The sequence below is a fragment of the Canis aureus genome, chromosome 34, assembly GCF_053574225.1.
Source record: "Canis aureus isolate CA01 chromosome 34, VMU_Caureus_v.1.0, whole genome shotgun sequence".
NCBI classification, from domain to species: Eukaryota; Metazoa; Chordata; class Mammalia; order Carnivora; family Canidae; genus Canis; species Canis aureus.
Window position 1 is genome coordinate 14,133,663 of NC_135644.1, and position 14,086 is coordinate 14,147,748.

The window sequence follows — 14,086 nt, forward strand, 5'->3', positions numbered from 1 at the left end:
CAAAGTGCCAAAAGGATAGGGAGGAACAGATGGTACCCACATTAGGTTTGAAGGTCAAGAGTTTGAGAGACATCATCTAGACACAGCATAGGTTGAAAGATGTGAAACTGACAAAGTGGAATAGACAGGAACATAGGTTTGACCTCAGCTCACCTCGTCAGTCTCATCTGAAACCAAACACTCCAGCCATATTGAACACATTACAACTTTCCTGAAGAAGTTAAACTTTCCTTGCCTTGCTTCTGGGACTTTCCACATACTGCTACCTCTGCCTAGAAGGTATACAATCTCCTCACCCCACCCTACGCACACATTCAGGGACTACTTTTTATGGAAAGCTTTCCCTGATCCATGCCCGGCCTCCAAGACGGGATTAAGTGTCCCTCCCCATGTATCTCCATGGCCCCCATGGAAATACTGCCTGAGTATTAGAATAGGGTTTCAACCTTATGTCTAATTAACAGAGCATTCTCTTCAAGAGAAATCTTACTCAGAACTCAATGCAAAAGGGCAGGTGCTCTGAGGATGTGGAAGGAAGAGAAAGAGGGAGATTGTATGCCACCCTGCCTGCTTGGCCCCATTCCTTACCCAAGGAGGTTGCCTTGAGAAATATGCAAGGAAAGGTGAAAGGGGTTCAGAAATGCTTTTAAAATCCCAGGCCTAATATATGTGATTGATTATACATAAAATACAGGCATTCTTCATTTAAAACTGCCCCATGAAATATTTATTTATATTAATGCTATTAATCACTAAAATAGTTCCAATCTGTATAGCATGACACCAACTAATCAGAAAATACACCAGTTATTAGCAACCAGTGTAGCTGTCCCCAGTGCATACTAGATGAATGTAAGAGCTGAATATCCACTGAGTATCCAAAATTCATCCACTAGAAATCTTCTATTAGTGTGTATTTTCTCTAGGCTATGAGTCACTAGCACTCAGCAATACTCTGTTCAGTTAACAACTGTATTTTTAACCCAATGTGGTCTTTCTCCCTGCCCATCATTTTACATTATGGTGAATACCCATCATGGCCAATATGGTGTGAAATTATGGAGTTGGGCCTCCCAAGAAGCAATGGAAGTGATGTGGAATGTAGGATTTCGAAATACACATTTCAGGGCACTCATGCTACCTGTAAACAAGTGGCTAAGGAAACAGTTACATATAAAGATCAGTAGGCAATTAGGGATCAGTACATATCACAGATATCACAGTAGCCTGGGAGGTTTAACCCACAGTTGCACAAATGAGAGTTGAAAAAAATGAAAGCATGTTTGCCACTGTACAAGGGCTGGGGACACCGCTAGAGTGACTCTGTACACTTCAGTCAGAGGTCCCATGTCCAGAAGGCATCTGCTGTATGCCACCCAGCCAGGTACCTGCCTGTGCTTACGTATGCACCCCTGGAAACACTTCAACTAATTGGTTGAAGTTAGTACAGAGGAGAACTGGGAATCTGTACAACAGGAGTGGGAATAAAATGTTTCAACTATAAATCTTTCATATGGGGATCCCTGGGTGGCGCAGCGGTTTGGCGCCTGCCTTTGGCCCAGGGCGCGATCCTGGAGACCCTGGATCGAATCCCATGTCGGGCTCCCGGTGCATGGGGCCTGCTTCTCCCTCTGCCTGTGTCTCTGCCTCTCTCTCTCTCTCTCTCTGTGACTATCATAAATAAATAAATAAAATAAAAAAAAATTAAATCTTTCATATGATGTGAATTTTATAGTTCATATATAAAATCTCTGGTCTTTTTGCCTTGTCCATTAAATTTTAAGTTCCTTGAGGGCAGAAACCATGTCCTATTCATCTCAGTATCCCCTGCACCAAATGCAGAACCTGTTATGTAGTAGGAAAGTAATCAATGGATAGATGGGTGAATGGATAGATGGATGGATGTGTAGATAATGGCAGACCAACAGTTTGAGCACCAAAGAGGCATGACAGCAGGGACCAAGGGCCTGGGCAAAGAGCTGAGGCAGGAGGATCTCCATAGCACCAACCACGTGAGGCTCGAAATCTAACCGTTGAGTGAGTTGGCAGCAGGTGCGGAAGGGTATCATGACAAGACTAACTCCTGCCCAGAGCTACAGGTGGGCACTTCTTAGGGTCCAGGGTCCTCCCAGAGGCTTGGACTAAATGAAACTGCATTGTGCCCAGATTGCCAGGAAAGTCAGTAGAGGGACATCTGAAGCCTGATGCTCAGAGCTTGTAAAGTACTTATCTGTCTCTTACTTAAGTGGCTTTCTCAGCCCCTAGAAAAAAATGAGCCTTATGAAAGGGCCTTAATTGGCCTGGACAGTGCCAATCGTTACATAAGTTACCATGGTAGCTAATGCACACAGTTCCTTCTCAATAAATAATGCCTCCTTATCTGCTTTCCAAAGAATGAATGAAAGAAGAGAAAGCAAAACTACATCTCCTGCAAAAGATGTCCATATCCTTCTGCTTTCACTTTTCTGGATTCCAGCTGCTGTCTGAGATGCTGTTCTGTGATTATTTGGATCTCAAAGAGCAAACAACACTTACTTCATAGCAGATGTGGTAAGGCCGAGCAAAATGGTATTTTACTCTCTTTGGTGGCTGTAAGGTGGATGCCTGTTGAGGCACTGGAGCCAACTGGGAGAATTATGCAGAGCCCACTCATGAGGACATCTGCAGTAATTATGGAAGAAGAAATGGGAACACGAAAGGTTTTTTTGAAATGAATTCTCTCTTTAAAGTGGAAAGGATGATCTTACAATATTTTAGAATGGCAGTATGTGTGGATGCTTTTAAAATTTCTTTGGTGGAGACGATCTGGAATCAGAACCCAACTAGACTAAAGGGCATGGGGGTGGGAGCAGGGTATGAACTTCCTTCTTTGTTTCATGGTTCAGCTCCAGTCTTTCTCCTTCATAGAAACCAGACACAAGAAAAAAAAAAAAACTCTGAGGTCATCTTATGGATGCCCTGCAGGGTCAGCGCCAGTCTATTCTCCTTACGTCGGAGTGAAGTGCTTTATTCAGGCAATTTTGAAAGGATTTAAGTAATGCAGTTCCCACCGCTTCCTTTGGCTAATTTTAGTATTCACAGCCTTGAGCAAAGGTTTGGGGGTTTTTGTTGTTGCTGTTTTACAAAATGGCAGGCAGATAATGGCTGGCTCTTGCTTTCAGGCCAGCAACCTGCAGGCTCTGCCTTTGGTAGAAATGTCCTATATATAATAGGTACCTCATAGGGACCTCACTAAGAAAGAGCAGATGCCCAAGATGCCCTGACATCAGGGGTGCTCTCAGATTGCTGTGCAATTATAGAAAATTTCGTTTTCTTCCCTTTCACATTTGGTCTGAGCCTCCTGCTAGGAGACAGGACTAGGCAGGCAATCCACAAACTGGTGTGTGGCCCAGAGGATTGATTGTTGGTGACAAACTCAGACCAGTCACATTCTGTCTCTTGTAGACGCTTGAATATAAGGTATGAGAGCACTGATTGGCAGTGAGCAGTGAGAGTTCACAAGTGAACCAAAGTTAGAAGTAAACAGAAGTCATGAATATCCCTGAGCTGGGGGCTCGCAGAAATCCTTAACATAAAAAAAAGATAAGGGCACTGGGTGGTTCAGTCGGTTGGGCATTGGGCTCTTGATTTCACCTTAGGTCATGATGTCAGGGTCGTGAGATTGAGCCCTGTGTTGGGCTCAGTGCAGAGTCTGCTTGGGATTCTTCTCCTTTCTTTGCCCCTGCCCCTTTCCCTGCTCGCTCTCTCTCTCTCTCTCTCTGTCTCTTGCTCAAATAGATAAATAAATAGAATTTTAAAAAATGATAATAATAAAAGGACAAGTTCTAAAAACTTGTTCATGAGTTTTCTTTTGGTCATTGGTCTCTACTGGTATGCACCCCTGGAAACATTTCAACTAATTGGTTGAAGTTAGTACAGAGGAGAACTGGGAATCTGTACAACAGGAGTGGGAATAGAATAACTGGCCGTGTGTTTAGTCCGTGGCAAGACCAAAAGAGCCTCTCTCCCCCACAGGGCCCATGTTGGCCCTCAGAGATGGGCTCAGCGTCTGAATGGAAGGCTCCTGGGACAGGCAGGAGGAGTGGGTGTGGAGTCATCGGTGGGCCGCTCCTTTCCCACCTTCCCCTCCAGCACAAGCTTGGGAAGCCACAGACTCCGGAGCCAGCATTACACAGTTCCAGGGTGAATGGGAGCCCTGGGGTTGTACAAGGCAGCCCTGCCAGGTAGCTTTTCGAAGGCCCAGGGGCAGGAGAGCATGGTCCTCCTCTGAGCCTGTCCCTCCACACCCCGTTACCTCCAACTTGTGCCATCTCGCTGGGCTTCCAAGAGCTGGCCCCAACCTGATCATTTTCAAATACCAAAGTCATCTTTCCTTGCCTCCTTTTTCACTCCCATGACAGCCCCTTTTGCTGTGACACAAGAGGGACCCAGAACAATGACCTGAGGCAGCCGTGACTATTAGCCACCGACCAATGGTAACTCTTGCCCTTTCTGAGTAAGGAGCATGGGATGCAGGATCCTCTCGCGAGGGACCAGGGCAGCCATGGGGGTATTCAGTTTGCTCTGTGACGAAAAGAAGCCGGGGCTGCTAAGGAGGGAAGACCAGGACCCACCGAGCAAGCACATCTATCACTAAAATCACTAAATTCCTTTACAGCCATTCATCACTGAAATAAAGTGTAAGGAGAGAACTAGGACAGCTTCAAAAGCAAAACTGCAACTTATTAGTGTGTTTGGTTAGAAGTAGTCACAAAGTAAGGCAAGGTGATGGGTTCATGGATTCTTTAAGCCCAAGTCTATTACTTGTACAGTACGTTCATGTATGAGAAAGTGGCTGGCAAAGATATATACGACTGGAGATATGTTTCAGACTTCTTTTCCAGTTGAGATTTTTATAAGCAATTCCAAAAATTTTCTGGAAATTGTGGCCAAGAAAAGTAGGTGGGGCAAAACGCAGCCCCCTTCTTTCCCACAGCACTGTTCTATTATCAGAATGCTGAATTCCTTAAATCTCCATGCACGGTTCTTGTTCCCAAAATGTAGTTATGAGTTCAAGATGCCTCATCGCTCAGACCCTACAGGCTGATGCTCTATCTTGGCTATGAATTACCCCCAGAGTCCTGGGTCCTGACAGGCAAAACCTCACAGGCCATCACACAAGCCAGCTAGGGTTGCCTGTCTAAAAGGCCGCTCACAGACAGGCAATTCCAAGGGGAATAGTTGGGATCGATGTAGGTACACTCAGGCCCACTTCCTCAAGAAATGGGTGTCCTGGGAGTTTGCATCTAACTGCCACACCCTGCTCTCACCCTCAAAGCCAGGGTGGGCCCAGCAAAAACTATGGAAGTGTCTGCAAGTTGCAGGAAGCTCCTCTGGCTCTGAAAGACAGGACTGTCTCTTAGGACAGCATGGTGTCCTAAGCGATTAAGCAACAGGACCCACTGATGGGGAGAAAAGGAATTCTTGCCTTCATGCAACATTTAAGAATACTTTCACCTGCTGGAACGGAGCAGCTGGTGACCACTGCATGCAGTTGCTTGAGGTAAGACCTCTCGCCAGAGCTGAGCTTGTTTGCAGGAGGCCTTTGCAAGGCCTGGCTTTCCGTCCCATGGCTCCATTCCCAAGCTTTCAGGCTCTCTGAAATTCTTTTGCAAAACAGTGCCTCAAATCCTCTGCCTGTGGGCCTATCAAGATTCTATATGAGGATTTAGAACAAGCTTGGCATTCACTACAATCACCCGGCCTTCTTTTTTCCCCTTCGATTGCTATGTTAATGAGCCCGTTGGACGTCGCGGTGACCTACCAGCTCCTACGCAGCAGGGGAGCCCCGCATCTGAACTCGATCTGTTGCCCTGAGAAAGGAAGAGAGGCCCTGGCCCGGTGGCCGGGATCAGGGACTTGAGGAAGCCTTCCCAAACTCCATCATTGTGCGGAGATGTGATCACAACCCTTCTGGTTACTGAAGCCGAGGAAACCTCCTGGAACGAGCAGCAATTGAGGAGGAAGGGAGAGGCCTGTGGCAGAGTGACCTTAATGGCAGAAAAGCCGTGTGTCACATTGCTGTCATAATTTACTGCAAATATTTCACTGTCTGGGATTTGCCTTTAAATAGAAATCGCCACTGAGGCCAGCTCAGAGACGACACCTATTTAGGCCCGAGCCCTGCTGGTGGGGAAAACTGCAGGGCGAGGTTTCAGAGGTTTGGCGTGAAAGAGCCCAGCTGCTGGAGTTTCCTCTGCTATTTTTTTAAAGGACGGTGGCCCTGTGAGAGTCGTAGCTGCGGATGAGCAGCCTGTAGCAAAGAGGCTCCAAACCAGCTCCAAGTTCTCAGCGGGTCACCGCCTGAATTCTCCTCAGCAGCTCAGACCCCAGGCCCATCTCTCAGAGGTCCCACCTGTGAGGACTTCACGAGAACCGCAGGCCTCAGGGCAGGAGTAGCAGTGTCCACCGGTCTGGACGAAGGTACCCATAGGGCAGAGACCCTCTGGGACCATGTTGGTCATACCCTTGTCCTACTTTCATCTCCATGACTTCAGAGACACTGCTGAAAAGTGTGACTGGGTTGGTTACCTCTTCAACACGGGAAAAGACATGCTCAAAGCCTTAAAAAGCTGGGCAGACAACCCAGAAGTAGGGCTTCTAGGGGTTCAAAGATGGCGCTGTCACAGGGGGCTGGCCACAGGAAGTACTCGATCCAGCAGTGGGCAGACAGTAGTGCCCTAGGCACTCCAGCTGGTAGAAGGAACTGTTGCATCTTTGGCCCTCACCCAGCAAACCCTGGTCTTGGGCCCAGTTCCCTCAAACTGCAGGTCTCTCTGTCCCTCTTCTTATTTGTCAGTCAAGAACCTGCCTCCTCTTCCTCTAGATCTCATGAAAAATTTCTCTCCTTGCATTTCCTCAGGGACAATTTTCCCTGCGGAGAGTTTGAGCTGAGGGAGGGGCTTGACCGGTCATCACATCACATCACAGCATCTTCCTGCATCCACTCCTCCTCCCCCTAGTCAAACAGGGCCACTCTGGGCTTTATCAGGCAGCTTGTGAGGCCCAGGCATTCCATTCTCTATGGCTTGAAGTGAGTCAACCAGGAAACAGGATCTCCTCGATTATTAAGCACATACTCTCTTCATGGGTATTGGGCCCAAAAAGTTCTATTACACAGAGCACACGGACAGAATTCAAAATGTAAAATATTAAAAACTTAGTGGCAAGGATCAGTGGCTCAAAATACACGGCGGTGAAAGGCCACCAAGCATAGGTCATAATTGGAAAGTGTAATAGAAAAAAAAAAGTGGGGGAATCCCTGAGTGGCTCAGCGGTTTGGCGCCTGCATTCGGCCCGGGATCCTGGAGTCCCGGGATCAAGTCCCACATCGGGCTCCCTGCATGGAGCCTGCTTCTCCCTCTGCCTGTGTCTTTGCTTCTCTCTCTCTCTCTCTGTCTCTCATAAATAAATAAATCTTAAAAAAAGAAAGAAGAAAAAAAAGTGTAATAGTGTTCTTAAAGGAGACATCCAGAAAAATACCTTAAAATGCAAAACGTGGCCAGAAACAAGCCCTGATAGCAGGACTTACATATATTGACACACAAGGGTAGGTTTATGTGTGCATGTGCACTTGTATACGTGCATATGTACACACACACGTGCATATGGATGAAGAGAGGGAGGTGGAAGTGAGGAGAGATCTCCTGGCCACCATCCCCTCCTCCATTCTCTAATTCTAAGCAGCCAAGAAATGGGCCTCGAGATTAAATCTTGAGGTCAGACAGGACCCCTGGGTCATTAGAGACAAGGGCATCAGTGCAGCTAATGGCAAATCATTTTACATTCGCATGGTACCACATGACCTGTCTTTACACGGGACCCTGGCCACCCAGCCCCCTCTTCTTCCCCTCAGCTCACTCCCCCACTTCCTCGGCCTTCACATCATTGCCCAGAGCAGGGCAGGTCTCTATGCAGACACACTACACCCCTAGTAGGGAATTATCCACAGGGAATCCTCTCCGCCTGGTTTGTTTTGTTGGACAGCAGGTAGATGAGTTAGTTTCTGGTCCACAGAACAGGAGAGCACAGCGTTGAGCTGGGAAGCAAAGCCATGTTGGCGGAGGTGCCCATTCCAACCAATCTTCTCAGGCAAAGTAGCACACAGGAGTGACAGGTCAGGTGTCACGGGCCCAGAGTTCCATGCTCAGCTGGAACCAAGATCTGGGGGCGGTGGTTCTAAACAGAATCTAGGGCTGCAGGATGTCATGCCTGGGAGCATCTGGAATTCTGCTTCGCTGACCATGGGGATCTGTCACCATTTCAGGGGCTGAGCACTTACTTCCTTCTAGCAACAGGCTCTTGCTGTCCTCAGTGCTGCCTTTTAGTGATCAGCCAGGAAAATCTGCAGTGTGTCGGAGTTAGAATGTTGGACTTCCAAGACATTGTCTGCTCTTCCAAGACATTTGCTGCTTCTGGGCCTCTAACGTTCTTCCAAAAAGTTCACAGGACAATGTAAAAACCAAAAGAAAAAAAAAAAAAGAGGGCGGGGAGAGGAAATCCTGGGGCTCTGAGATGAGGGAATTCATCTTTCTATCCACTCTCTTTATGAGCACCTTTGGTGAACATGCTAAAATCGATAGGTATTTTTCAGGCATTTGGCCAAAATGCCAAGCCACTTTTAAGCTGGACCGGGAGGAGTCATTCCTTCAAAATCGCTAGCTTGATGAATGTTTTCATTTTATCCCCTGGATGGATTTAATTCAGTCATTTGCTTATTGCACTGAAAGATGCAAGCTCAAAGATATTTAATTATGCCTAACCTTTATCCATTAAGTCGATTAAAAGTTGAAAGCATTGGCTGGCCTCCTATATGGCTGATCTGTTAGATACCTATTTTCAATTGCAGCTTGCAAAAAAGAAAAAAAAATTACATCAACCTTAAAACAGTATTTATTCAGGATCTGCTTCTATTGTGAGCTTACACTTGGGCTTCATTTTACAGAGTAAGGAAATAATACAACAATGAAGCCACTAAATTCATAAATGTATTTCTGTTAGTGAGAAAAGCCAAAAGAGCCTTCCAATGTAAATTTACCCTTGGCTACTGAGTGATTACTCTTTTAAGTACTTGGGAAGTTGGAAAGACTTGTGGTTTTGTGCCAGCAGTATTCTTAAATGTGGTCTTAGAGGAAAAAATGCCATGTCTAAGAAATTAGGTGGAGGAATCATTTGGGTGAGGTGTCCCATACTATGGAATTCCTTAAAGCGAACTGAGGAGAAATCTAAGCACTGTGGTGTCTTGTAATATTCATCTACTTGCCCCAATAAGCAGGTAGATAAATATTTGGTAAGAAATTCTTATTGGGAATGATGCATATATAAACTCTTTCTTTTTTTTTTTTTAAATAAAGATTTTATTTATTCATGAGACACAGAGAGAGAGAGGCAGAGACACAGGCAGAGGGAGAAGCAGGCTCCATGCAAGGAGCCCCATGTGGGACTCGAACCCAGGAATTCGGGATCACACCTGGAGCCAAAGGCAGGCACTCAACCACTGAGCCACTCAGACATCCCAAAATAAACTCTTTCTTAACATAAGTTTTGGATATAAGGAACCAGGAGCAGTAGAAGGGGAAGGGGTTTGCTCATAGGATTACAAGTGTCCCATCTAAATATCTCTTAATTCGCTTTCTCCACCTTTCCTCTTGCCGCAGCCCTGACTTGGGCCTTCTTTATCTCTTGTCTAGACTGTGGCCATACTCTCCTCTCTGTTCTTGTTGGTTCTAATCTCTTTATCTGTCTGGTTTTTATATTACTGTGTGAATTATCTTCCCAAATAGAGATCTGATCATGCAAATGAAGTCTAAATGCTTTGGTAAGGCCCATGACATCCTGGCTTTCTAGCCTCCTTGCTCACCATGCCCACCTTATACCCAGTCCTCTAGCATTCCAGCCAAATTCTCTGTTGTTTCCCAAACCCATCGGGCTTTTTCTCATCGTCATGCTCCTATTGTGATATCCTTCTTTCCAGGATAACCTTTCCTCTTTTCTCTTCCTGAAAAAGTCCTAAACTTCCTTAAGTACCCAGTTTAAATGTCACCAGGAAGCCTTCCTGAAATTCTCCATGGAAAGAATGTCCTTCCTGCATATTAATAACACCTTAGTTCATACTTTCACAATTGCAATTATGCCAACACAGGAGGAAAATTTATACATTTATTTCCGTACTAAGCTGTGAGCTCTTTCAGGAAAGGGACAATTTCTTGCATTACCATTACCTAGCTCGTTATTTGGTACATTTTGGACATTTGGCATATTATTTGAATGAGTGATTGCACATATGATCAAATTAATGGTAGCATAAATTTATATGCACTTGTTATGAATTAAGCACTTGACTGGATTATTTTGTCTAATTCATCCCAGAACCATATGAGGTAGATACTATTACTGCAATTTACCCAAGAGGAAACCAAAGCTTAGAGAGTTGAGTCACCCAAAGGTCACACAGGAAATGCTGGTAGAGCCAGTATTTGACCCAGGACATCTGACTCTTGCTCTCGCTCCTATAAGAAACTGCATTCTAGATTGAAAATCTCCTTTTTGCCCCAGTTACTCAGCTATTTCTTTCTTTCTTTCTTTCCTCTTTCTTTCTTTCTTTCTTTCTTTCTTTCTTTCTTTCTTCTTTCTTTCTTTCTTTCTTTCTTTCTTTCTTTCTTTCTTTCTTTCTTTTCTTTCTTTCTTTCTTTTTTTCCATCTAGGATTAGAGATTGACAGCCAGCTCCTACCCTGGAAACCATTGGACATTCCATGAAAATTCAATCCACAATCCCCATTACACCCTTTTTTTTTTTTTTTTGCCCCATTACACCCTTAACTTGAGTTTGGAAGGAAGATCTCTAAGACATCTGGGTGTAGGGCAGAAAAGGATTACTCACCCCTGAGGGCAGAGCCCTTTGGGAGAGCTCTTTTCTGTCCTTCCAGGGTGGGGCTTTAAGATTGAAAGAGCTAGTTTTAATTAGAGCATTTCCTGGCTGAGTAAATATTAAACTTAAATTCACCTACGCCTTTGGTTAGCAAGTACCAGCTTGATGCTTTGCCCTCCATGTTTCCTCCCGGGTTCTTCATGAGGGAAGAGGGTGAGAAGGCAAAGGAAGAATGTAGTCTAGGAAACAGAGACCCCAGGAGTGCTGATGAGGCAGAGACCAAGTCAACCTGTGCTGCAAATCTGTTACTAAACCCCATATACTCAGTTACCCGCTCCAATTGGTTAAATATTAATCCGTGGCACTGTTCCTGCCTTGGGCATTAATTAGAGTTTGTTTAAATAAGTAATTCCGACAATCACCTGCCAAGAAGACTATCTTAAGCAAAGCAAGGTTTCTTCACATCCCAAGGCCAGATGCCTGGCAGTCACAGATAAAGGACCCTGTAGTTGTATCAGGTTATGGGAATGTCGCTGGACTTACTCCCAGTTTTCTCATTTTAACTGGAACACTGGCCAGGGGGGCAACATGAAGAGTGCTACACCTGGAAACCAAACTAGCCCACCCCCCTCTCCTCCTGCCCAAGCTCACAGGAACGTGTCAGACTTTCCAATGACCTGTACGTATTAAGAACTTGGGAACTCAAGGCAGGATGGGCTGACTGGGCACTTTATTTGAGTTGCTATTATTGCAGGAGCTATTGTGTAAACTGATTTGGATCTTTTAGGAAGCTGTGAGTTCTAAAATAAGAAAGGGTAGAAGCTGTGAAAATGAGAGAATAGGGAACTGAACCCAAAGAAGCACTCCCAGGCATTGTTAGTGAAGGAGGCTGGTACCTACAACACTTAGCAGAGAGTGGTTCTTCTCACCAGTGTCCATCCACTCTTCTAGAAGCAGTACTCTGATTTTACCCTACTGACCAGCTTCTCTCCTTGGCTGGGACCATCAGTCAAGGCACCTTGCCCACACCCAGCCAAGGAGAGCGTCTCAGATCCAAGCAAGACTACTTATATACTCTCTCTCAGGAATCGGAAATTTTGAACAAAGTGACAACATGACTGTCGGACTCAGTTTCTCCTAATAGGACAGCATCCACCAATTCTGCTGCTTTGAACGTGCCTTGTGCTTCCACTTAAACCTCACAATTGCTGCCTGTCCAAAGCTGACTTCTCAAACTTCCCTTTTGATTCTATGACTTACTCCACAGCTATTAAGTAAATGCCTTTCCTGTTTGTAAGTCAGAATTTCTTTCTCTTGCTTGGCACCTAAGAATCATAATTGATATACAATGTCAATATATATTTACGTGCTGTATTTATGGGTATGTGGTTAAACATTGTCCTTCTGCACAACTGAATATTTTTCACTTCTGTCTGTTTCAGTGCCTGAAGTCCACCCACTGGATGTAATTTGGAGATTTTTTTTTGTAATGCAGGCATGGAGAAGAGACCAATATCGGGATGACTGGTGCTGGTCAGTTCAATCAGATTGGTTTTCAGCTGCCAAAGGGGAATGAAAGTCTTGCCTGAGCAAAAAAGAAGGAAGTAAATCGAACTGCTTGAAGCCCATGGGGAAATTAAGCAAGTCTGGGGTGGATCTCAATAAAGTCGCCTAAGGGCACTGCTACCCAGGAGGGGCTCCAGGAAGTGAAAGACATGAATAAAGGAAGATCTGGGGCAAATGTCTTGTTTCTCCACTTTCTTCTTTATCCCTGTGTCCCAGCTGTCAGAAATCAGGTTAGCACTATCCAGATTAAGAGGGTGGCTTCATTGTTGACTACCCAGGTGTTTGTGGGAAGGCCTGGAGCTCTAAGGATCTCCTCCCTAATGTTGCTTTTATGGCAATATTGTTTTCTAGTACCAGGGAATTGGTACATTTTCTGGATCACCATTTTCTAAATATTCCCCCGCTGTAACTCCTCCATCGCTTCTGGTATCACTAATCGACCTGGGAGACTTGGCATCATTGCTGACATTGACATTTCTCAAACATTAATATAAATTAGTTACATACTGATATCCCTAGTATGTGTGGGCTACCCATGCTCTGGTCAAACATTTTGGATCAAGATGGGTAAATTCCAAATCATTCCAGTTCATAGATAGTTATTTTTATTTATTTATTTTAAAAAAGATTTTATTTATTTATTCATGAAAGACACACAGAGAGAGGCAGAGACAGGCAGAGGGAGAAGCAGGCTCCATGCAGGGAGCCCGATGTGGGACTAGATCCCAGGTCTCCGGGATCACGCCCTGAGCCAAAAGCAGATGCTCAACCACTGAGCCACCCAGACATCCCGTTAACAGACATTTTAATCTACAGAAATACACTAATGATGTCTTGGAGGTAAAAGAAGCTGTAAGATCAGTTGTCACAGATGAGCCAAAACAGAATACATATACATTTGGCCACAAAGACATTTCTGGGCACTTTCACATTCAAATTAACATGGAGTCATGTTTATATATCACTGGAGTCTGTCACTGTGGCTTTTGTTTAGTCCTGGAACATTGTTAATAGTCATAGGTCAATTTATGAGCCATACAGGCAATACAGATTCTTCTGTCATAGCCCTTACTCATCAGTCATCCATATGGAGATGAAAAAAATGAAGTCAGGATTAGACCTGCCCGGTTAATTAAATTTCCTGAATTGCCTTACGGGGTGATCTTCCAAGCATACATAGCTCTAGGCAATGTTACCTGGGGCTGAGAAGAACAGAAATTCCATTTCCCACTGAGTCATTCACTGCAGTGTCTTGGGTAACTTACCCAACCACCCAAGGATAGGATGAGGATGAGGAAATAAGAATCCCAATACAGACATAATTTGGAGGAATGGAATAGCGATTAGTGACAATATCTGCAAAGGATGACAAGTAGCCACAAATAGCCTCTTTGGGGCAGGAATATTCACAATCAGAAACGTAAATATGCTCTACTATGTATACTCTTCATTCCTATGAAATCTTCTCTCCAGAGACAATTGAGACTTTTATTATCCAAAGACAAACAATTAAGATTTTAACAACCACATTTCATTTGTTCAAAGACACTTCTTACTGCTGCATTTTACCATTTCTGAATTCTGGAAGTGTCTTAAAATTTTAATTTTGAACT

At 44.8% G+C, this 14,086-nt stretch overlaps 1 long non-coding RNA gene across 1 annotated transcript in view; it reads left to right on the top strand.

Moving 5' to 3' along the window:
* Positions 1 to 12,648, top strand: part of LOC144304502 (uncharacterized) — a 52,834-nt gene extending 40,186 nt beyond the window's left edge. The window contains exons 3-4 of the long non-coding RNA XR_013371450.1: positions 2,394 to 2,550; positions 12,350 to 12,648. This is a non-coding gene — a long non-coding RNA (uncharacterized LOC144304502). The remainder of the gene's footprint in view (positions 1 to 2,393; positions 2,551 to 12,349) is intronic.
* The last annotated feature ends 1,438 nt before the right edge of the window (positions 12,649 to 14,086 follow it).